Source organism: Chlorocebus sabaeus, chromosome X (assembly GCF_047675955.1).
Source record: "Chlorocebus sabaeus isolate Y175 chromosome X, mChlSab1.0.hap1, whole genome shotgun sequence".
In the NCBI taxonomy this organism is placed as follows: Eukaryota; Metazoa; Chordata; class Mammalia; order Primates; family Cercopithecidae; genus Chlorocebus; species Chlorocebus sabaeus.
Window position 1 is genome coordinate 1,823,961 of NC_132933.1, and position 25,346 is coordinate 1,849,306.

Here is a 25,346-nt window from a genome sequence, read left to right on the forward strand (position 1 = left end):
AATAAGGAGGCATTATATTTCCCCCTAAAAAGACAGTATCGGTGCTTAATCTTTGCCTTTAATTATTACATTTCAGAGTAAGGAGTTGGTATAATCACCTCAAATGGTGGCAAAATATTTGCTGTTGTGTTTCCTTTTCTCTTTCATGTCAATGTGGACTCATAGAGATTTATTTATTAAATGTTTTACAATTCAAATTGGGTCAACGAGAGTCCCTTCATGTTGGTGCCTATATTCTCCTGGCATACCCTCATTAATTAGTCTTTGAGCAATTTCTTATTTTCTGGCACAAGATATTCCATCCCAATATGTGCTTTTCCTGTCCTAGAACTGGTTCCAGGGAGATCTCTGGTTCTTTTTAGTGGCAATGGCATTTAGAATCCAACATGTGGGGGCTAAATGTGCTGATTCTTACTGGGGTAGCGTTATATCTAGGCACTTTCAGAGGACACAGCTAGAAAATATATTCAGTTTTTATTTTTTATTTTTTTGTAGAGACGAGGTCTATGTTGCCCAAGCTGGTTTCGAACTGAGCTCAAGCAGTCCTCCCACCTGAACCTCCCAAAGTGCTGTTAAAAAAAATTTAAAAATGAAAGTGCTGGGGTTACAGATGTGAGCCACTGTGCCCTCAATTTTTTTTTTTTAAGTCATGAATGCATAATGATGTCTTCTATGGCAATTTAACATTACAGGGTTCTTTTTTAACGTTATTTATTTATTTATTTTGAGGCAGGGTCTCACTCTATTGCCCAGGCTGGAGTGGTGCAGTGGTGTAATCCTAATTCACTGCAGCTTCAAATGCCTGAGCTTCAAACAATCCTCCTCCCTCAGCCTCCCGAGTAGCTAGGACTACAGGTGCACATCACCAGGCCCGACTAATTTTTAAAATTTTTTGTGGAGATGGGGATCTCGTTTTGTTGCCCAGGCTGGTCTCGAACTCTTGGCCTCAAGTGGTCCTCCCATCTCAGCTTCCCAAAGTGCTGGGATTACAGGTGTGAGCCACCACGCCTGGCTAACTTTTATTGGATCTGTATATATATTTTCCTTACACTGAAAATGTTGGGTCTTACTAATACTAATATAGTTACTTATTTGCTGTATCTTGTAATAGACAAAGTTACAAAATTATAATACCAATATTACGGTTAATAGCCAGGCATGGCGGTGCACGCCTGTAGTCCTAGCTACTCAGGAAGCTGAGGTGGAAGGATTAGCTTGAGCCTAAGAGTTTGAAGCTGCAGTGAGCCGTGATTGTGCCACTGTACTCCTACCTGGACAACAGTGTTGGGCAGGGGTGGGGAGTAATAATAGTGGTAAGACCCAGAGAAAGCCCCAAATATTTGAAAATTAAACAGTACACTTTGTAGCTTCCTCACCTCTCTCAGCCTTCATAGAATTGAAGAGAATTAGGGCCTTGCACTAGATTAGGCTTTGCCTTAAGGAAATGTTGGATTTGGTTTGATCTTTTATCCAGACCATTAAAACTTCCTTGATGTTTTTTAGTAATAAGGCTGTTTCACTTTCATGTCATTTGTGTTTTCACTGGAGTAGCACTTTTAGTTTCCTTTAAGAACTTATACTTTGATTCACAACTTGGCTAACTTTGGTACAAGAGGCCTACCTTTTGGCCTCTCGGCTTTCAACATGCCCTCCTCACTAAGCCTGATCATTTGGTTTTTGGTTTAAAGAGAAAGACATACGACTCTTGAATGCTTAGAGGCCATTGTAGGGTTGTTAATTGACCTGATTTCAGTATTGTGTCCAAGGGAATAGGTGGGCCCAAGTTGAGAGAGAGAGAGATGGGGGAACAGCTGATTGGTGGAGTAGTCAAAATATACACATTTATCCCTTAAGTTTGCCATCTTTTTTTTTTTTTCCTTTTTTTTTTTTTTTTTGAGACAGAGTCTCAGTCTGTCACCCAGGCTGGTGTGCAGTGGCGCAATCTCAGTTCACTGCAACCTCTACCTCCCGGGTTCAAGCAATTCTCCTGCCTCAGCCTCTCGAGTAGCTGGTATTACAAGCATGCACCACCACACCTGGCCAATTTTTGTATTTTTTAGTAGAGACAGGGTTTGCCATGTTGGCCAAGCTGGTCTCGAATTCTTGACCTCAAGTGATCCACCCACCTCGGCCTTCCAAAGCGCAGGGATTACAGGTGTAAGCCACTGCACCTGGCCAACTTTGCCACCTTTTTTTTTTTTTTTTTCTTTTTGAGACAGAGTCTCACTCTGTCACCCAGGCTGGAGTGCAGTGATGCAATCTCAGCTCACTGCAATGTCCGCCTCCTGGATTCAAGCGGTTCTCCTGCCTCAGCCTCCCGAGTAGCTGGGACTACAGGCATGTGCCACCATGCCCAGCTTGTTTTTTGTGTTTTCAGTAGAGACAGGGTTTCACCATGTTGGCCAGGCTGGTCTTGAACTCCTGACCTCAGGTGATCTGCCTAACTCAGCCTCCCAAAGTGCTGGGATTATAGGCATGAGCCACTGCGCCTGGCCAAGTTTGCCATCTTTTATGGGTGCACTTTGTGGTGCCTCAAAATGATGATAGTACTAACATCAGAGAGCATTGATCACAGATCACCATAACAAATATAATAATGAGAAATTTGAAACATAGTGAGAATCACCAAAATGTGACAGAGACATGGAGTGAGCACATGCTATTCAACATTATACTAGAGGTCATAGCCAGTATAATGATGCAAGAAAAAAAGATAAGAGGCATTAATATTTAAAGGAAGTAAAACTGTTTCTATTTGTAGGTGATGTAGAAAATGTGAAAGAAACTATCAAAAAGAAAGAACCTACTAGAACTAAAAAGTGAATTCAGCAAGATCTCAGGGTACAAGATCGTTATTCAAAATTTTCCTGATTTTCGGGGTAACATGTTCAATATTTCACAGTTAAGTATAATCTTTTTCTGCGAAAAGCCTCTTGGTTGCAGATAGTGAGTTTTTAAGAAATTGAAGGTGTGTGGCAGCCCTGCATCCAAAAAAACCTCACTATCTGCAAAGTACAGTAAAGCGAAGCACAATCAAATAAGGTGTGCCTGCATATTACCACCAAGAGGCTTTTCGTAGAAACACGAGTGTGCTTCAACATTCAAAAATCAGTTGGTGTAATTCACCTCGTTAAGATAAAGGAGGCCCGGTGCGGTGGCTCACGCCTGTAATCGCAGCACTTTGGGAAGCAGAGGTGGACAGATCACTTGAGGCCAGGAGTTTGAGACCAGCCTGGCCAACATGGTGAAACACTGTCTCTACTAAAAATAGAAAAATTAGCTGGGCATGGTGGCATGCACCTTTACTCCCAGCTATTTGGGAGGCTGAGGCAAGAGAATCCTTGAACCCGAGAGGCGGAGGTTGCAGTGAGCTGAGATCACGCCAATGCATTCCAGCCTGGGCAACAGTGAGACCCAGTCTGCAAAAAAAAAAAAAAAAAGATAATAAAGGAGAAAAACCATATAGTCTATTCAATAAATACAGAAAAAGCATCTGACAAAATTAAGTGCCCTTTCATGATAAAAACTCAGCAGATTAGAAATAGAGGAAGTGCATGTATGAAAGAGCTATAGATATAGATTGTACTTAACTGTGAAATATTGAACATATTACCCCGAAAATCAGGAAAAAGGCAAAGATGTCCACTCGTAACCACTTCTATTCAACATTATACTAGAGGTCATAGCCAGTATAATGAGGCAAGAAAAAAGATAAGAGGCATTAATATTTAAAGGAAGTAAAACTGTTTCTATTTGTAGGTGATGTGAAAATGTGAAAGAAACTATCAAGAAGAAAGAACCTACTAGAACTAAAAAGTGAATTCAGCAAGATCTCAGGGTACAAGATCATTATTCAAAAATTAATCAGAAATGAAATTTCAAATGCAGTACCATTAGGAATAATTTAATAAGTGTACAAGATTTACACACTGAAACTGAAAATGTTGCTGAAAGAAATTAAAGACCTAAATAAATGGAATGATGTACCATGTTCATCAGCTGAAAGACTAAGGGTCTTTACAATGTCAGTTCTCCCTTCATTGAAGTGTAGATTCATAACCCCAGTCATAACTGCAGAGTTTTTTTTTTGTAGAAATTAATGAGCTGATTCTAAAATGTATATGGAGGCTGGGCACGGTGGCTTATGCCTGTAAACCAGCACTTTGGGAGGCTGAGGCAGTCAGATCACTTGAGGTCAGGAATTCGAGACCAGCCTGGCCAACATGGCGAAACCCCGTCTTTACAAAAAATACAAAAATTAGCCAGACAGGGTGGCACACACCTGTAATCCCAGCTACTAGGGAGGCTGAGGCATGAGAATCACTTGAACCTTGAGGTGGAGGTTGCAGTGAGCCGAGATCGTGCCACTGCACGCCAGCCTGGGTGACAGAGTGAGACTTTGCCTCAAATAAATAAATAAATAAATAAATAAAATGTATATGGAAATGCAAAGAACCTAGAACATCCAAAGTAATCTTGAAAGAAAAGAAAATTAAGGGGCTTATGTTATGTGACTTTATAGTCATTTGATTTTTAACAGAGGCACCAGAACAGTCCAGTGTGGGAAAGGAAAGTCTTTTTAGCACATGGTGCTGGATGATAGCAAATGACATCCATACCAGACAAATGAACCTTGACCTTACCCTAAATATTAGTTTCCTAGAGTTGCCACAAACTAGGTGGCTTAAAACCACAGAAATTTGGCTGGGCGTAGTGGCTGACGCCTGTAATCCCAGTCTTTGGGTGGCCGAGTCGGCTAGGAGTTCAAGACTAGCCTGGCCAACATGGTGAAACTTTGTCTCTACTAAAAATACAAAAAACTTAGGTGTGGTGGTGCACACCTGTAATCCCAGCTAGCCGAGAGGCTGAGGCAGGAGAATTGCTTGAACCTGGGAGGCGAAGGTTGTACTGAGCCAAGATTGCACCACTGCACTCCAGCCTGGGTGACAGAGTGAGACTCTGTCTCAAAACAAAACCACAGAAATTTACTGTCTTGTAATTACAGAGGCTAGAAGTCCAAAATCAACTGTCAGCAGGGCCATGGTCTCTGTGAAACCTGTAGGGGAGTCCTTCCTTGCCTCTTCCTAGCTTCCAGTGGTTGGCAGCCTTTGGCATTCTTTGATTTGCAGCTGCATTACTTCAGTATCTGTCTGCCTCATCACACAGCATTCTCCATGTATGTCTCTGTTTTTACATGGCCTACTTCTTGTAAGAACAACAGTAATATTGGATTGGTGCCCACCCTACTCCAGTGTGACCTCATCTTAACTACACCTGCAACAACCCTGTTTCCAACTAAGGTCTCAGTGTGAGGTACTGAGGGTTAGGACTTCAGCATATCTTTTTTGGGGGACATAGTCCAACCCATAGCACTACCTCGCACCGTATGTAAAAATTAATTCATGAGAGATTATAGGCCTAAATGTTTTAAAAGCTAAAGATATAAAGCTTCTGCAAGAAAACATAGGAAAATATCTTTGCAGTCCAAAGAAAAAGGCGTGGCACACACCTGTGTTTTTTTTAAAGCACAGTTTCATTCTGTTGCCCAGGCTGGAGTGCAGTGGTGTGATCTCAGCTCACTGCAACTTCTGCCTCCCGGGTTCAAGTGATTCCCATGCCTCAGCCTTCCAAGTAGCTGGCATTACAGGTGTGCGCTACCATGCCTGGCTAATTTTTGTATTTTTAGTAGAGGCAGGGTTTTGCCATGTTGGCCAGGCTGGTCTCAAACTCCTGACCTCAAGTGATCTGCCTGCCTCGGCCTCCCAAAGTGCTGCCACCGTGCCAGGCCAAAAAAAGATTTATTAGGATACATGAAGCAATAACTATTAAAAGAAAAAATAAATTGGACTTCATTAAAATTCAAAACTTTTGGTCCTCAAAAGATATCATTAAGAAAATGAAAAGACAGAGCTGGGCGTGGTGAGGCTTGCCTGTAGTCACTACAGGGTACTTGGGAGGCTGAGGCGGGAGGACCACTTGAGCCCAGGAGTTCTAGGCCAACATAGGCAATATAGTGAGACACTGTCTCTTAAAAAAAAAAAGAAAAGAAAAGAAAATAGGCTGGGAGCTGTGGCTCATGCTTGTATTCCCAGCACTTTGGGAATACAAGGCAGGTGGATTGCTTGAGCTCAGGAGTTCAAGACCAGGCTGGGCAACATAGCAAAATCCCATCTCTACAAAAGATACAAAATATTAGCCAACCATGGTGTCATGCACCCATAGTTCATAGTCCCAACTACTCAGGAAGCAGAGGCAGGAGGATTGCTTGATCCTAAGGAGGTCAAGGCTGCAGTGAGCCGAGATCACACCACCGCACCCCAGCCTGGGTGACTGAGTGAGACCCTGTCTCAAAGAAAATGAAAAGACAAGCCCACCAAGAAAATAGTTGAGGCCAGTCATAGAAAAAATAGAAAGTCATATATCTGACAAAGGATTTGTATTCAGGAGAAGAATTCCTACAACTCAGTAATAAAAAGACAATCTGATTTTTAAAGGGTGAAAATATTTTAATAGATTCCTTTTTTTTTTTTTTTTTTGAGACAGAGTTTCACTGTGTCACCTAGGCTGGAGTGCGGTGGTGCCATCATACATAGGTCACTGCAGCCTTGAACTCTTGGACTCAAGTGGTCTTCCTGCCTCAGCCTCCTGAGTAGCTAGGACTACAAGCACGTGCCACTATGCCTGGCTAATTTTTAAATTATTTTTGTAGACATGGGCTGGTGTCTCTGTGTTGTCTAGGCTGGTCTCGAACTCCTGGGCTCAAGCGATTCTCCCACCTCTGCCTCCCAAAGTGCTGGGCCACCATGCCTGGTATGGTGTCACCAGACTTGAGCCACCACGCCCTGCCTGATACTTTTCTTTTGTTGTCTGTTTATTTCTTGTTTATGGGTGTTTCTGTTCTGATTTTATGACTCTTCTATATTCTAGGATTTCTCTGAGAATATTATTTGTTTCCTCTAAGGACAGACTTGGTCTCTCTTCCATGGGGCTGGCTCTTGAGCCACTGGGGATGGGGAGAGGAACTGGGTAGCTGCCGCACTGCCCCTTCTCTGCTGTGGTGGAGTGGCCTGTTGCCTGCGGGGTCTGTCTCTGAAGGGTGGTTTGGAGAAGTTCTGTAGAGGCGAGGCAGGGGTCAGCTCTTGCCCCCATGGACCCTTAGAGGCTGGGAAAAGGTAGGCATCACCTGGGCTGCTGCCAGCCACTTCAAGAGCCTTTGGTTGGGTGGGGGATGCGGGGAAGGGAAGGTTCTAGCTATTGATTTAGAAAGGACCCTTTGATTTCTTGCCTGAGGGAAGAAGTGGCACCTTGCCACTCCAAGTTTGCTCTGCTCACCAGCCCCAACAGCATCAGCCTCACCTGGGAGCTTATTGAAGGTGCCCTGCCCCAAAGCTTGTGGGTCGAGATCTGGCCGTCAGCAGCCCCCAGGTGTTGCACACATGAGAGCACTGCTTGCCCCTCCTCTGGTCTGGTCTGGTCTGATCTGAGAGCTTCTTTGGGGCCCTGACAGGTATACAGGCTCTCATCTGCTCTATAGCTCTCTTGTAGTACATTCCTCTCTGTTCCGTTAAGTCAACATGTTCCTGCCTACTTTCAGCATCTAGAAATTTGCTGAGCATATCTTATCCGTTCAGAGGTCCTCTCCTGTTATTGCCTCTGTTAGAAATTTCTTCCTTTGCATATGTCTGGACTTCTGTTTCTTTGAGGTTTGAAGGGTCAAGTGGCAAATAAAGGTACGCAGTTGGCCATCCTCTGGTGAAGGCTTTTAAGCCAGGAATAACAAGATCCATTGTGTCTAAAACTAGCAAAAACCCTACGTGTCACATGGTGAACTGAATTAGAGGTGATGGGGACAGAAGCCATATTGGAGTGATGGAAGGTGAGGGAGTGGAGGTTGGGTATAGACAACTCTTTTTAAGAAGTTTTGTTGTGATGGTGACCAGAAAAATAGGAGTGGGCTAAAGGGGGATGAGGGTGTTTTTCAGGTGGGTGAATATGAGAGCATGTTTGCATCCTTCTGGGAATGGCCCAGGAGAGAGGGGAGCATGAGGAGGAGAAAATGGGGACCTGCAGGAGCAGACTCCTTGTGTGGAGGGGGGAAGCGGCATCTAGAGCTGTTGCAGAAGGTGGGCTTTGAGTAAATGCTTCCTCTAGAAGTTGCACAGACTTTGTTAAAGCTCAGAAGCTGAGAGAGAATTAGAGCTCAAGTTTACGGAGTAGTCAGAATAAAGTACCCCTAACTGTATTCTCACACAGTGCAGGAAGCCTGGGGTCTGAAATCAAGATGTTGCGGGGCTCCACTCCCCCCAGAGCCTCTAGCATGGGATCCTTCCTTGCGTCTTCCAGCTTTTGGTGGCTGCCTGGCAGTTCTGGACTTTCCTTGGCTTGCAGTTGCGTTGCCCCATTCTCTGCTTGTGTCTTCACATGGCCTTCTCTGTGTCCCCATATTCTTCTCTGGATGCTTGTCACTGTATTAGGCCCACCCTAAATCCAGGATGATCTCATATCAAGATCCTTCATTTAATTACAGCAGCAAAGATCTTCCAAATAAGGTCAGAACCACAGGGTCTGAGGGTTAAGATGTACACCTAACTATTCAGGGCTACCATTGAACCCCTGTAGAAGCCTGTCCATTTCCAGGATAGCAGAGCCCAAGGAAGGACCAGAAGTCCCCCCAAAACAGTTGTTTGCATTCACCAGACTCTAAGCTATAAGCAGATGGGCAGTGGCAGTCAGTCCTAATCCATATACCATTGGCAACAATAGTTTAGCCTAAAGGAGTTCACTGTAGACATACGAGATGCTTATCTTCTGCTGGGTAGTCCTCATGGTAACACCCATATCATTCCTGGCTTTGAGTGACAGCGCTGTACTCTTGTCTGGTGCCCATACTTCAGCAGATGTAAACAAGACAGTGCTCGTTAGTCAACAGAAAGTTTCTGTAGTTAAAAATCAAGTGATCCCTTGAGTCCATTCTAATATTTGTCTGTACCATGTTCTGTGACGAGACATGGAAACAAAACATTAAGAAGTGAAAGTATCTTTGATTATGCTCTTGAAGACAACTTTTTTTTTTTTTTTTTTGAAACGGAGTTTCGCTCTTGTTGCCCAGGCTGGAGTGCAGTGGTGTGATTTCGGCTCACCGCAACCTCTGCGTTCCCGGGTTCAAGCAATTCTCCTGCCTCAGCCTCCCAAGTAGCCGGGATTACAGGCATGCACCACCATGCCTGGCTAATTTTTTGTTTTTAGTAGAGATGGGGGTTGCACCGTGCTAGTCAGACTGGTCTCGAACTCCTGACCTCAGGTGATCCACTCGCCTTGGCCTCCCAAAGTGCTGGGATTACAGGCGTGAGCCACTGCGCCTGGCCAAAGACAACTTTTTAAAGATGCATATGCTCCAAGCCGGGTGCGGTGGCTCACACCTGTAATCCCAGCACTTTGGGAGGCTGAGGCGGGTGGAACACCTGAGGTCAGGGGTTCAAGACTAGCCGGGCCAACATGGTGAAACACTGTCTCTACTAAAAGTATAAAAATTATCCGGGTGTGGCGGCGGGTGCCTGTAATCCCAGCTACTCGGGAGGCTGAGGCAGGAGAATAGCTTGAACCCCAGAGGCAGAGGTTGCAGTGAGTTGAGATTGTACCACTGCACTCCAGCCTAGGCGACAGAGTGAGACTCAGTCTCAATAAATAAAAATAAAATAAAATAAAGATGCGTATGTTCTGAAGGCTAACTACATTTTGTTCTTTCTCAGACAACTTTTACAGTGGATAGTGCTGTAAAGGTTGTTTAGCTCTGGTCATTTTTTTTGTGATCTGCAAAAGGAAAGATCCTTTTCCTGTTCACTGCCTCTAATACCCAACTCCAATACTCCTTTGACCTCACAGGCACTTAGAATCCATCAGTGGCTCCATCTTTTCTCAGACTTCACCTCCTTTGTATCCTTATTCCTTTCCTTCATAGCTTCAGTGCCAGTCAGAGACGTCGTTACTACCTGGCACACTGCCTCAGCACTTCAGCACTTCCTTGCTTTGTTATATTCAGTCGACAAAGCCCCAGCCTCGTGAAATTCAGTCATGTCTGCCCCATGCCTGCTCCATCTTGAAGCTGAATGTGACTCCTTCATTGATCCCCCTTTAAGTTTATGTCCACCCCAGGTAAACTTCTTGCCGCCAAGCCCACCAGCATACTGCAGTTCCCTGGTCTCTCCTAGCCCCTCCCACCCTCCTCATCAGCTGTCACACCTCCTTGCAGCTGATGTCTTAGTTCCCAGAGAGCACAGAAGCAAGCTCAAGAGAATGTCTACAGACCAGCGTCTGCTCCTTTGCTCTGCCTCCCTTGTGCTGTCATGGAGCGCCTGTCCCAGGCCCTTGCTGCTGTTCTAAGGCATCTCTCCAATCCTCTACTGCACTCTCCTGCATCAGAGATTCCTCCCTCGCCTGCCCTAGAAACTTGTTGCTACTTCTCCCACCTTGATAAAAGCTGCTCCTAACCCCCCTCCTGTCTAGCATCTCTGCTTTCCTTTACCAGCAAGACTCCAGTCCCTGTCCCCACACCCTCTTCAACCTTCTACAATGTTCCTTTGCTGCCACAGCTCTGCCAAGCTGCTCCATGAGGTCTCCAGTGATGACCTTCATGTTGTTAAATCTGGGAGCTGCTTGTCACTTCTTGTCCTGGAGCTGTCGTCGTCAGTTAACCCCAATACCCATACGAGGCAATCCTTTCCCTCCCTTGAGTCTCTGCACTGATGTGCACCTTCTCAAACCACAGCTTTTGTCTCTTTCTAGCTGAATACGTGACTGACTGTGCTTATCTTAGCTATCACCCCTGCCGGAGCAGAAGCTCCACAGGACAGGATTGTCTCCTTGATTCACAGATGTAGCCCAAGCTCCTAGAACAGTGCCTGGCATCTGTGGGTCCTCAGGAAGTCCTGGGTGAATGTGTGAATGTCTGTCCTCCTCAAGTCTTTTCTGTTTCGCATGTGATGTTGGAAGGCCTCAAGCTCAGGCTTTTCTTCTCCACCCTCACTCCCGAAGTGATTCCGTCCAGCCTCATGGCTCCTAAATTTATGTCTCCAGGCTGACTGGGTCACGGGAACTCCTTATCCTCCCCAGATCTTCTCTTTCCCTGGTCTTCTCCTTTCCAGTAAACAGCAACTCCAACTCCCTGCTCCTCAGGCCAGAAACCTGGCGCTGGTTATCTCGTTTGTCCACAAATACTGTGACTCCACTTGCAAGATGGATGCAAAATCTGATGAGTTCCCCTGCCTCCACTGCTCCCACCCTGGTCCAGGTGTCCAGCTTCCCTGCCTCTGCCCTTGCCCCCTGGTTCTTGGTTTAGTTCTGCAATATTGTGCGCCACACCAGGGTGCTCTTCTGTTCAGAACCCTCCAGTGGGTCCCTGCTCACTCAGAATCACAGCCCAACAGGATCACCTCTCTTGCCACTCTCCCACCACTCATGCACTGCGGCCTCACTGGCCTCCTGGCTCCTCCCTGGACCCTCGAAGTATACCCCTGCCTCAAGGCCTTGACCTCTCCTCTGCCCTCTGTCCCAGGTATCACGCATGTCTGCTCAAGTGTCACCTTCTCAGTGTGACCCTTCCTGAGCACACCCCTGTCTGTAAATCAGGCAGCCTGCCTCTGTCCCACCAGTTCCCCCTGACAAGCATAGGACTTGTCACCATCTGCCACAAGCTGTGTTACTGCTTGGTTTTGTTTGTGCTCTCCCACTCCCTTCCCTCCCTTTCCCCACTCCTGTAGAATCTGAGTCCCATGAGGACAGAGGTTTTTTTTTTTGCCTCTTCCTCGATATATCCTCAGTGCCTAGAATCATGCATATTTTAATTTATTGAGTGAATTAACAAATAAATTCTGTAGTGGGACATTGCCCTAAAGTTTTGTCTTATAAGAGGGACAGAAGAACATGCAGCCTGCTCTGCTGTTGGCTCCTTAGCTTCTCCATGGCTAACAGGAACAATATTGTTTATGGGTTAAATCAAAGCCGTAGTCATGAGTTAGAAGGTACACATAAAGGCAAATATGTGGAGATTGAGTTACTTTGGCGGGGGAGGGGTGGAGTGCAGTTATCTGAAAACATGGAACAAATCAGTGAGAGTCTAAATAGCACCCACATATTTGCCCCTCTTTTAAAACATACCTCCTTTATGAGCATATAATTTAACAGCACAGTTTCTCAGTGCAGCTTTGCGAAACAAGAGAAATGAATTTTGAGGGCTATCGGGTGCCTTTGCAATCTGTGGCTTAGTATTTGTGTGGCAGCATTTGTGTTTTGCCAACAGATGCACTGCTTAAAGTACCCATGAGAATGGCCTCTGTGGTTTCCTGCTTGCTCAGATGGAACCTTAGGAACTGATTATTGAGAAGAGGTTGACACTACCCACCTCAGCTCCCAGGCTTCAGGGCCTTGGTTACTACTCCTTTGGGCCCTCACTGACCCTTGCAGACGTCCTTTGCAACCTCTGTAGCCAGAAGTGACAACCGCTTTCTGGCATTTTGCTCTTTCCCTAATGGCTTATGAGCTTCTTGAGCACCAAAGCATGTGTGACTCCCTCACGCCTTCCCCTGTATAGTATAGCACCACTAACTGTAAGTATAAGGAGAAGGAGTGAGCAATTGATGGTGTCCCCCTGGATCGCCAAGGGGAATGGGAAGGGGCAGGGTTTCTGGATTCAATCATGTGGAATCTAGTCGTTGGTGACTAAATGTGCCTGTTACTTGGGGCCAATGTCCAGGTTCACTCAGGAGGCTTAGCCTGCTCGTTTCCCTGCTAGGTATCTATACTTTGGGAGAGCATTTTTTATGCTCTAATTGAACTTTCTGGGTCTCAGCAATTTGAACAATGCTTTGTTTTGCTTCTAGTGAGGTTACAAAGGAAAGAAAAGGAATCTGGTGTTGTAGGAGGTGGTGTGTTGTGTAATTGGGTTTTTTTTTTTTTTTAAGTTTTTTTATATTTTTGCAACAAGGCAAGTTTTCTTTGAATAAATAATGCTGGGAGCTTATGACATAGAAGGCATATGTGTTGTACTCAGTACATTCTGAATTATCTGGGTTTATTTTTGTCTCTTGAATTCACTTATAAACAATTCAAAGGCTGCTTTTTTAGCTAACAGAAATAGGAAGAGAATCTCAGAATCTATTTTGTCATTTTTTCAATGGGTTGAGTTATAGTGATTGTGATAACTCGGTGGAAAAGCAGTGTAGTGAGTAAACCTCACTATGGCATATCATGAACATTTTGTTGTTTTTTTGGCTTCTGACCATCTTCATACCTTTTTTTGTGTTAAAAGTCTCCCCATTGTGTATATCTTAGTAGGAGGCAGGTGGACCCTAGTTTCTACCTGAGAAAACCTGAAGATGGGGTTGGGGGCCTGTGGTATACTTCCTTCTCATGCTGTCCATGACCACTGCAGTGGCTTTGTAAGGATCCAGGACCCTGGGCCCCTCAGTGGGTGTCTTCCATTTCTCGAGACTGCCTCTTGGTTGTGAGATGACGGTTGCTGCTCTAGTCATTGCATCCACTCCTCCAGGTAGGAAGAAAGAGGTCATAGGGGAAAGGCAAAATGGCACTTGACATCTTAACTTCTAGGCCCATTCAGTATTTCCATTTCCATCTTCACACCCATCATCTTGTCCCAGGGAACACACAGCACCAGCAGCTCAGTAGGTATAACAGCAATTATTTATTTCTCACACATGGGTCTGGGTCAGCTGCAAGATGGGATTCAGATCTGTTCTCAAGCCTGTCGTTCCAGGACCCAGGAGGGAGAAGCAACTGCCAGGGGAAGTCTCTTCGTAGGCGGAGGTCAGGAGTCCAAGAGGAGTGAGCAGAGTCACAGAAGCCTCTTAAAGCCTCTTCTTCCCCCATCCCATCAACACGTGAGCAAGCCCAGAGTCAGTGGGTGGGAAGTGTGCTCCGCCCATAGTAGAACAAGAGCAAGCTTGAAAGAGAATGATGAACAGGAGTGCGCTCAGCCACTGTCTCCTTAGCCGTAACGTAATCCCATGGTCTACTGGGAAGCGGGAAATAACTCTCCTTAGCTGAGCACAGGGTCTCATTAGTAAGGCAGATGGAGAACATGGATGTTGGGGGACAGCTGGCAGTGTCTGCCACAGGGGAATGGATATATTCCCTCCCCTTGCTCTCTGGAAACGAGGGGATGGCGATGAAGCCTAGGCTTGGCCAAACCCATTCTGCCTTCATGGATTTTGACTCTTGAGGGACAGTAAAGGATTAGTCATGGTGGTGACACCTAAGCCACAAAACCAACAATCGTGGCTAATGTCTACTGTTGATGTGCAGCAGTGCCCAGGGTGGGTGTCCCAACCAGCAGGTCCCTACACTGTAACCTTGGCTGTATTTGCAGTGGTGCAGCCTCTATTCCTGCAACTTTTCTGAGCCTAGTTCTCCAGTTCTCTCTCCATTTCCAGATCTGCTGCCCAAGAACTCCTTTGTGATTGAATTTAACCAGAGTTGATTTCTGTTGCTTGAAACTCAGGACCTTGATGCAGTGTGCAGGGTCTGGGCAAGGTAAAAACACACTTTCATGATTTTGCCTCAAGTATAGTAGATGAGCTTAGGCTTTTTGAGCCAGGTAGCCTTGGGATTAATTCTCAGCTCTTGAACCTAGCAGGTGACCTTGGCAATCAAGTCACTTGCCCTCTTTGAGCCTCAGTGTTGCCCTCAGTTAAACATTGCTTACATGTGTTGCTGAGCATTCAATGAGATTGTATATAAAGTGATCATTGTGAAGGTATTGGAAGATAATTTGGGAAAGTGTTCTGGTCTAAGCTTTTGATTGGCTCTCCATCATTTGGGTAATGGGATAGTAATTTAGGAGTACCATAGCGGTTCAAGGGGCCCTTCTGGAAAGGGTATGAGGAAGGTCAGGGACAAGTCTGAAGTGAATCATCCTGGGCTTAATGCCTCTAACTGGGTAGTGGGTACAATTATCTCAGGCTAGTCAGTAGTCATTTATTGTGAGAATACATGGGCAGATTTTTTAATTTCCTTCTCAGTCTAGACTTGAATGCAAACAGTTCTTATTGCTAACTTACCACTAGTCACCACTAATGAACAAAGACTATGAACAGGAAATTCATAAAAGAAGAGATACAGATGGCCAATGAAGATAGGAAAAGAGTTCTGCCTGCTGGTAATCAAAGTGATGCAAACGAAAACAAAAATGATGCCTTTTCACCTACCAAATTTGTCAAGATTAAAAAGAAAGCAAAGAGCCAGCGTCAGCTGATGTTCATACCTGCACCTGCTCAGTAGCTTGCTAATGTTCTGCCTGCTCCACACGCCAGGCCAGCCTCCACGGCGCAGCCAGGTGAGGCCTTTCCTTGTATACAGGCACGTTTGGATTCACTGTTGCATAAGTGACACATGTGCATGCTTCACAATTCAGGAAGTGCAAACTCCAGAGTGATGCAAGGTCTGAGTGTCCCTGCTGCCCTGGTCTCCCAGCTGCCTACGCCTCTCTTCAGGGAACAGCTGCATCCAGGGTCTTGTCTGTGTCTTTTGAGGTGTTCTGTGCACACACAGACACATCTAAACCTATTTTTATTTTCCCTGCACCTGCTTGGGCTACTGTAAGCTGTTAAATTTTTTTTTCTAAGAATTTGTCCATTTTGTCTGACTAGCATAAAGTTGTTCATGTTATAGTTTTTTGTACCTTTGCAACATCTGTAATTATATCTGCTTTTTCACTGCTAGTATTTGTTGTTTACTTGTACCTTCTCCCATTTTTCCTTGTCTTGGTAAAAGTTCATTGGATTCATTGGTCTTACAAGAAGCAGACACGTAGGCATTATTGCCCTGTATTACTCTGTGTCTCTTTTCTAGTTCATTAAATTCTGCTTTTGCTTTTATCTTTATTATTTTTTCTATGGTCTTAGAGTACATTCTCTGTTTTTTTGTTTGCTTGTTTTTTTGTTTTGAGAGAGAGAATCTTGCTCTGTTGCCCAGGCTGGAGTGTAGTAGTGCGATCTCAGCTCACTGTAACCTCCACCTCCCAGGTTCAAGTGATTCTCGTGCCTCAACCTCCTGAGTAGCTGGGATTTACAGGCATTTGCCCCACACGCGGCTAATTTTTTGTATTTTTAGTAGAGATGGGGTTTTGGCATGTTGACCAGGCTGGTCTCAAACTCCTGACCTCAGGTGATCCACCAGCCTCGGCCTCCCAAAGTGCTGGGATTACAGGCATGAGCCACCGTGCCCGGCCCTAACTTCTTAAATTATAAATGTGGTTCATTGATTTTTCTACCTTTTTTTCAAATGTAAGCATTTAAGGCTAACCCTCTGGAACTACTTCAACTGTATCTAGCAAGTTCTGATAGTATTGTCACTTGAAGTTAGCCCAAGGATTTTAAAAATTTTCTTTGTTTCTTCCTTCGACTCACAAATTACTTTAAAATGTTTTTTTCAATTTCCAAGCACGTGGCTTTGGGTTTTGTTTTTTTTTTCCCCCCAGTTGCTCTAGAAAAAAAAATTGACCACACAAGGCGGCTCACGCCTGTAATCCCAGCACTTTGGGAGGTCGAAGCGGGCAGATCACCCGAGGTCAGGAGTTCGAGACCAGCCTGGCCAACGTGGTGAAACCTCGTCTCTACTAAAAATACAAAATTAGCCAGGCATGGTGGCACACACCTGTAGTTCCAGCTACTCGGGAGGCTGAGGCAGGAGAATCACTTGAACCGAGAGGCGGTGATCACAGTGAGCTGAGATCGCACCAATGTACTCCAGCCTGGGCAACAAGAGCAAGACTCTGTCTCAAAAAAAAAAAGAAAAAATCAACTTATAACTAAATGGCACTGTGGTCAAAGAACTTGGTCTGTGTGACACCAGTTCTTGCAGTTGGACAGAATATGTCACCGCCAAGCATGGGTGCAGGATTCTACATATATTCATTACCTCTGTCTTATCCTTTTATTGTGAAAGTATTTTCTCTTACTGTCATTTTGTTTACTTGATTTGTCAACTGATGGGATATGTGTTAAAATCTACTGTAGTGATGGACACATCAGTTTCTCCACAGAGTTTGGTAATTTTCATTTTATTATTTATTTTTAGGCCACGTTTTCAATTTTAGATACAGTTTCACATTCCTGGTGTATTGAACCCTTTGGTATTATGAAGTGACCATACTAATATTTTATTTTTTAATTATTATTTATTTATTTTATTTATTTTACTTTTTTTTTTTTTTTTTTTTTTTTGGGACAGGGTCTCCCTCTGTCACCCAGTCTGGAGTGCAGTGGTGCAATCGCAACTCACTGCAACCTCTGCCTCCTGGGCTCAAGTGGTCGTCCCACCTCAGCCTCCTGAGTAGCTGAGAGTACAAGCTTACACTAGCACGCCTGGCCAGGTTTTTGTATTTTTAGTAGAGACAGGGTTTTGCCGTGTTGCCCAGGCTGTCTCAAACTCCTGGGCTCAAGCAGTTCACCAGCCTTGGCCTCCAAAAGTGTTGGGATAACAGGTGTGAGCCACCACGCCCGCCCATCCCAGTTTTTTATTTTCTTCCTTTCTGTGTCTTTGGTATGTAGAGCTTTTGAAAATGTCAGATAGCTAGATTTTTTTTTTTTTTTTTTTTTTTTTTTTTTTTTTTTTTGAGACGGAGTTTTGCTCTTGTCTCCCAGGCTGCAGTGCAATGGCGTGATCTCAGCTCACTGCAACCTCCACCTCCTGGATTCAAAACAATTCTCCTGCCGCAGCCTCCTGAGTAGCTGGGACTACAGGCATGCGCCACCACACCCGGCTAATTTTGTATTTTTAGTAGAGATGTGGTTTCACCATGTTGGCCAGGCTGGTCTCAAACTCCTCACCTCAGATGATCCACCCACCTCAGCCTCCCAAAATTTTGGAATTATAGACGTGAGCCACCATGCCTGGCCAATAGCTAGTTTTTTTTTTGTTTTTTTTTTTTTCTGAGATGGAGTCTTTGCTCTGTGGCCCTGGCTGGAGTGCAGTGGCCGGATCTCAGCTCACTGCAAGCTCCGCCTCCCAGGTTTACGCCATTCTCCTGCCTCAGCCTCCCGAGTAAGCTGGGACTACAGGCGCCCGCCACCTCAGCCGGCTAGTTTTTTGTATTTTTTAGTAGAGACAGGGTTTCACCGTGTTAGCCAGGATGGTCTCGATCTCCTGACCTCGTGATCTGCCCGTCTTGGCCTTCCAAAGTGCTGGGATTACAGGCTTGAGCCACCGCGCCCAGCCTAATAGCTAGATTTTTTTAAAAAATCCATTCTGTCTGTTTTGTCCTTTAACATCTATTTGATTTCTGATACATTTAGATTTGTTTATAGCATATTATTTTGTGCATTCTATTTTTCCATATTTTCTGTTCTTTTAAATTTTTCTTCTCCTTTCTTGCCTTCTCTTAGACTTTTTAAAAAAACTGTGGTAAAATACACATCACCTAAAATTTACCATTTTTAAATATACAGTTCAGTGGCATTAAATACAAATTGGAGGCCAGGCATGGTGGCTCACGCCTATAATCCCAGCACTTTGGGAGGCTGAGGTGGGAGGATTGCTTGACCCTGGAGGTTGAGGTTGCAGTGAGGTGTGATCACGCCACTGCAGTATAGCCCAGGCAACAGAGTGAGACCCTATCTAAAAAAAAAAAACAGATCGGTATCACACGGTGTGTGTGCTGCTGTGCCGTGCTTTATCATTTAACATTAAAACATAAACATCAGCACTGTTATGGATTGAATGTTTGTGTCCCCCATAATTCCAGTGTTGAAGCTCAAACCTCCAATGTGATGTTATTTGGAGATGGGGTCTTTGGGAGGTGGTTAGGTTTAGATGAAATCAGGAGGGAGGGTGGGTCTCCTTATGACAAGAGACAGCAGAGAGCTTGCTTTCTCCACTATGTGAGTATGCAATGAGAAGGTAGCCATCTCCAAGCCAGGAAGAGAGCCCTCACCAGGGGCTAAATGTGTTGACACCTTGATCTTGGACTTCTAGCCTCCAGAGCTGTGAGAAATTTCAGTTGAGTAGGCCCCCCCAGTCTATACTATTTTGTTATAGCCTGAGCAGACTAGTACATCCATGTTATGAAAAGCTATAAACATCCCTTTAAAGGCCACCTAACATTCCATCGTATTACCTCATGCATCTTCTCTGCTGAGCTTTCCAAAAGAGTGGCTTAGGCTGGGCATGGTGGCTCATGCCTGTAATCCCAGCACTTTGGGAGGCCAAGGCGGGCAGATCCCCTGAGGTCAGGAGTTTGAGACCAGCCTGACCAACATAGAGAAACCCCATCTCTACAAAAATACAAAATTAGCTGTGCATGGTGGCGCCTGCCTGTAATCCCAGCTCCTCGGGAGGCTGAGCCAGGAGAATCACTTGAACCTAGGAGACAGAGGTTGGAGTGAGCCAAGATCGTGTCATTGCACTCCAGCCTGGGCAACAAGAGCGAAACTCCATCTCAAAAAAAAAGAGTGGCTGGCCGGGTGCAGTGGCTCATGCCTGTAATCCCCACATTTTGGGAGGCCTTGGCGGGTGGATCATGAGGTCAGTAGTTCAAGACCAGGCTGGCCAAGATGGTGAACCCCCCCCCCCCCCCAGTCTCTACTAAAAATAGAAAAATTAGCCGGGTGCAGTGGCAGGTGCTTGTAATCCCAGCTACTTGGGAGACTGAGGCAGGAGAATCACTTGAACCTGGGGGGCAGAGGTTGCAGTGAGCCGAGATGGTGCCACTGCACTCCAGCCTGGGTGACACAGCGAGACCCCGTCTCAAAAAAAAAAAAAAGGCGTATGTTCCCGATCTCCACCTCTCATTCATCAGCCCCTGTGATCAAACCTCTGGGATTAGATCTCCATTGGGTCCCTCCCCTTACCCTAACCCCAACAAGGCAGGCTTGTCCTTACCCACACTCTTCAGGTGAAAACTTAATCAGATGCAAGCGTTTATCTTAGTGGCCTCTCGTGGAGTGTGGTCTCCTTCTTGCAGCTCTTTACTGGCTAAAACTCTTCTGGGAGTTAAACCAGGTGTGGTCCTTGACCCTCATGATTTTGTCCCATCTCCTATGCTGGGCTCTGTATCCTTGTCTCCAAGCGGTCTCATGTGACAGGAAAGTTACCTATTATTGCATGTTCCCCTCTTGTCACCTCTGGTGTGACACTTGTTCAGTGAATGAGAGTTGTGAATGTGTCACATCTGTGGGAGGAAGGCAGTTCGCAGCAAGAGTTGTAGTTCCCTTGCTTTGCCCTGAGGGCCAGGACTTTACAGTAGATTTTTTTTGTTGCATTCCTGCACTCATAAAGTACACGTAAACTTAGAGGTGGTGTGTTAAATGCTAGAACTTGAAACTGAGTTCAGCTAGGCTTAAGTGCCCCACAATTTTTGTCCCACCAAACAATTTCATGAATATCTACAGATTGTTCCTTCAATATGCCTTAATATTATACCCGATTTGGGGAGCGCAGACCAGTCAAGGTTGATGTGCATCTGCTGAACACGATCTTAAGTTGTTGAAGTAGGTATTATTAATGAATGGACGTCTGTTTTAGCTCCAAGAGCCCCTGGTCTTCCAGAATAGACTCCCGATGATCTTCCAGAAGAGCTGGGCCTCTTTTGGTCCTCCCCCACCCAGGTGCATGGGTGAGTTTGATTCCTCTGCCGTTGAATAGGCTAGGCTGCTACCTCTTGAGCCTCTTCCACCAGGCCGTCCGTTAGGTGGCGACAGAGAGCACTAAAAGGAACTACTATGGAAATAAAACTTGTTTTGCTTCTTGGAGGGGAAAAAAAAAGAAAAAGGCTTGTGGGGCGTGTGTGCCTTTTAGTCAGATTTTACCGTGCAAACATTTGAGAGATGTCTGCCCTCTTTCTCCCTTCCGTTCTTTTCAACTCACTGCCCGCCCTACCACCCCCATCTCCTTCAAGATAAGGTAGATAGATCAGAAGACCAAATAGACAAATGCCATGTCCACTGTTTTCTGTCACAGTTGATAGCCATACCAGTCACCCAAGCTGGAAACCCAACAGGCCCCTGCCCTTCACTGCCCACATCCAGGGGAGCCACCAAGCCCCACAAATTGTTCCTTTAACTGTTTGTCCCTTTTCTGTCTTCTTTCATCCCTTCTACCGCTGTCCTGGTTCAATTCCCTCATCTCGCCCTAGGACTCCCGTGATAACTTATGATCTTTCCTCTACCTCTCTATCTTCCACACAATCCCTATCGTCAATCTCATTCTCCTGCTTTAAACCCAAGAGTGGCACCCTGTGTTCAAGTGACATCAGGGCCCCTCATGTGGCTCCTGCCTCTCTTTGTGGTCCCTTCTGTTGCTGCCGCTTTTCTCATGGACATAGCCCTCAGAAGTCCAGGACTGCTTGTAGTTCCTCCCAGGTACCATGTTTCTTGCACTCCTGGCCTTTGTCATTGGCTCCCCTGTGCAAGTCACCTTCTCTTCTCCTTTCCCTCCCCTGTGGCCTTGCCTTGTCCTGCTTATCCTTGAAGACCCAATCAGGTATCTCTTCCCCAAAGAGCCCTTCCTAACCACCACCGCCCCCTCCCTGCCACGTCACACACACACCTGGGTTAGGCCCTGCTTCTCCATGCCTGTGCCTCCTGCCAAGTCCTCAGCAGTCTCTGATCCCATGTACCTCCAGGCATGGCATAGGGGGGCTGTGACACTCAGCCTTTTGGCCCACAGACCACTGTTGTGGGCTTGCTCACTGCCCCAGTCAGTCCTTTGCTGTTGAGGATTCCATGCCAGTTCCTGACTCCAGCACACATATGCATGTAGACAGCCCTCCTAGTGCCTGGTTCCCTCCGTCTCTTCTGCCACTCATTCCCATGGTTGTAGCCTGGAGTTGGTCATCACTGGAAACCCCTCCACCCACAGAGTTCTAACTTAGACAGCTCTGCCTATAATGAGGACTTACTGTCTTCATAGTTTTCAGTGTCAACCACTGTTTGACGCCCCTGGGACTCCGTCGGTCTTCCCTCCTCTTGTGAACTGTGCCCATCACCAGACGAACTTGTTTTAGAATTTACCGTCGTAACTGAGCTCCCTTCAGCTCATACCTTCTCGGCTCCTGCTCAGTCTCTCTTTCTCCTTTTAGCCAAACTCTCTAAGAGTTCTCTCCACTCATGGGCCCTCATCCTTGCCTGCTGCTCCTTGCTCAGCTTGCTCCATGAACGCTTGCTTTCCCACATTCCGTGAAATAATCTTATCAGTCATTGGTGGCTGTCACTCCTTCTCAGCCCTTTCGTTATGTCTCTTCTGGTACCTCATACCCTCCAGGGGGCCATCTCCCCTCCCATCTTGAACCCCCTCTGGGTCTGGGAGAATTCTCACCTCACGAGTTTGATAGGAGCCCAGGCGACCTCTGATTGTAGTCACTGCAAATGTCAGATGCTTATTTGCCTAGCTTCCCTTTCGGTCAGGGCAGCAGTTGGCAAACAGTATTTCCAGGGCCAAGTCCAGCCCACTGCCTATTTTCGTAAATGAAGCTTTACCAGGACCCAGTTCCACCTCGTCCTTTGTGCATTGCCCAAGACTGCTCTCCTGTACAACAGCAGGTAGGCTGGTTGTGGCAGATACTGTCTGGCCCACAAGGTGGAAAATGCTGTCTGGCCCTTTACAGAAAGAAATTTCCTGAGTTCTACATGAGGGTGTAGGTATGTACCTTGGCCTCTGCCAATCAGACTCACATGCTAGAAGGAGCAGGGCCAGGCAGGAGAGCCTTGTCTCCTGGCACTGGGGCTGCAGGAAAGACGAGCTCCTAGGCCACAGTGCCAGTGGCCAGTGCTGCTGCCTTGCAGGGTCGCAAAGGCACTACTGGCTGCTTGGACTGGCTTGGCAGAAGGATTTGGAGTATTGTTCCTGGCCAAATGGACTCAAACCTGTTCTTCCAACACTCTAGGGATTCTCTCATCACCCAGTAGCCTTTTCCCCCTAGTTTTAAAAATTGCAGTAAAATACACAAAAGATAAAATGTACTTCCTTAACCATTTTAAGTGTACAATTCTGTGGTATTGAGCACATTTATATTGTGCAACCATCACCACATGCATCTTCAATAGCTTTTCATCAGTCCTTGTCTGCATAAATCAGCTAGAGTTGGTTTCTGTTGAGTGCCACCAATAATATTGACAGATATGTCTGATCTTCCTTCTCTGCACTGTCCTCTTTCTGTTTCCTCTGTTGATTCTTTCTCCTCATCACAACTCCAAATAGCAAGGGGAGGGTTGTTTACATTTTTATTCAGCATGCCCTCACCCACTTGCCTGGCTCTTCAGACCTCTTCCCTGAACTCCAGACTCATACATCCAGCTGCCCTTTAGGCCTTAGAAAACTAAATACCTCAGTATCAAAAACATGAGATACGGAAGTCAGAGTCCTGGATCTGTCGCCCTTTCCCTGTCTCAGTGCACATGCCCTTCAGGGATGGCACCTAGACCAGCCCCCTGCATCCCTGCCTAGACTCTATGGTAGTCTCACGTGGCAGACCCGGAGGTCACTCTCCTCTCCAGATCCCCTGCGGACACTCCAGTTAGCAGTTACTGTCTGCTGTTCCTTCAGCTGGCCTCAGCTGCAAAAGCCTCCTTACCTAAGATCTCTCTCTTTGACTTCTTCCCACCTCCCTTTATGGATGTCAGTTCCTGATGAACATCTTACACCCCAAACTGTGACCCAGCATCTGCTTCTGCAGAGCCCCTCTGTGGCATCTTGCACATCTTGCCCCGCTCTTTCTACTCTACATCTTCCCATAGTTAGAATGGATCTTTTCCTTTTTTTTTTTTTTTTTTTTTTTTTTTTTTGAGATAAGGTCTCCCTTTGTCACCCAGGCTGGAATGCAATGGCACAATCACGGCTCACTGCAGCGTCAACCTCCTGGGCTCAAGCAGGCCTCCCACCTTAGCCTCTCAAGTAACTGAGACTACGGGTATGCACCACCACACCTGGCTAAGTTTTATATTTTTTGTAGAGACTGGGGTCTCCCTGTGTTGCCCTGGCTGGTCTCGAACTCCTGGGCTCAAGCAATCCTCCTGCCTTGGCCTCCCAAAATACAGGATTACAGGCACACACCTCTGTGCCCAGCCTCAGATGGGCTCTTTGAAGAACGTTCATTAGATCAGGTTACTCTCTTGAGAAAAACCCTCTCAGAATAAAACCCAAAGTCCATTACTTGAAAGCAGAGCCAGCTTCATGGTCCTGTGTAACTGCCCAGAGTTTGCTGAAACCCAGGCTTGGTTTATTACTCTACTGTCACCATCTCAAAATTCTTAATTTTTGAACTAGAGGCCCTGCATTTTCATTTTGTACCAGGCTCCACAAATTGTGTAACCGGGCCTGCCTCAGCAGCCACATGGAACGTGATCTCTCCCTGCCTATTTGAGCTCATTCTCTACCATTCTCTCCCTTGCTCACCTGGCTCCCACTGCTCTTGCTCTTCCTGCAACTGGCCAGAATGTTGCTAGAGTCAGAGCCTTGGCTCTTACTGCTACCTATTGGCTGGACCCCTCTTTACTTGACCTGTTCCCTCACCACACACTTCCTTCAGATCTGTGTTCAGATTTCATCTCAGAGAGGCTTTGGCCCCTGTCCATCTCTCTGAATTTACCTCTGACCTCTCCCCCACTACCACTGCGCTAAGCTGCCTCAGAACTTTGTAGACATTTTGTCTGGTCTTCTGATGTTTCCCCCTTAGAAGAATCCCAAGGTGCCTGAAGAATGCTTTCTTTATCCTTGAAGTTGAGTAGGTTGACTAGAGTCTGTCTTGCTATTGAGCATTCTTTATCAAATTGTCCTGGGAACATGGTGTATTCTTTTAAGCTGCAGATGTAGTCGTTGCTGTTTCAGGTCAGCTCTCTTATGGATCTTTGACAGCATCTTCTGTTCCATTTGTTGAGTTCTGTACTTCAGGGACACAAATTCCTTATGTGGGATTGTCTTTGTCTCTCTTCCAATGCTATTAGCTTTGCCCTAATTGTTTTAACTTTTGTCTTTTTCGTCTGCATTTACTTTGTCTAATTTGATTTTCAGCTATGTATATTCTGTTTCTGGCTGTTTTTCAATGTATTTATTAGTTTCATAATGATGTGTTTTGGTCTGCAGTTTGTTTCTCTAGGTTAGAAATTTGTCTTTTCATCTTATTCTGTTTTATCATCCCATCTTTGAACTCTTTTATTAGGAACATGTTCTTATGAAGTTGTGGGGAATTTTTTTCCCTTCCTTGTGTGTTCTCTTCTTAGTGGGAGACTTTGCCTTTCTCGTGCCATCTCCCTCCCTGGGCCTCTTTTTTTTCTTTTGGCCATAATATGTTTGCATAGTTACATGTCGCTTCTTTTCATCTTGGCTCAGGCTTGGATGGCTCT

The 25,346-nt window shown here is 45.8% G+C and overlaps 1 protein-coding gene across 5 annotated transcripts in view; it reads left to right on the forward strand.

The window, feature by feature from the left end:
- MECP2 (methyl-CpG binding protein 2) overlaps positions 1 to 25,346 on the forward strand; it is a 76,240-nt gene that overhangs the window by 25,988 nt on the left and 24,906 nt on the right. Inside the window, exons 3-5 of one of the 5 annotated variants that reach the window (XM_037988840.1) lie at positions 13,769 to 13,892; positions 14,445 to 14,544; positions 15,108 to 15,346. The exons of 2 other annotated variants lie outside the window; for them this stretch is intronic. The gene's annotated coding sequence lies outside the window, so the exon portion shown is untranslated. Of the gene's footprint in view, positions 1 to 13,768; positions 15,347 to 25,346 lie in introns of all 5 variants that reach the window. 2 more of the 5 variants (XM_073013317.1, XM_073013318.1) reach the window with 2 other exon arrangements.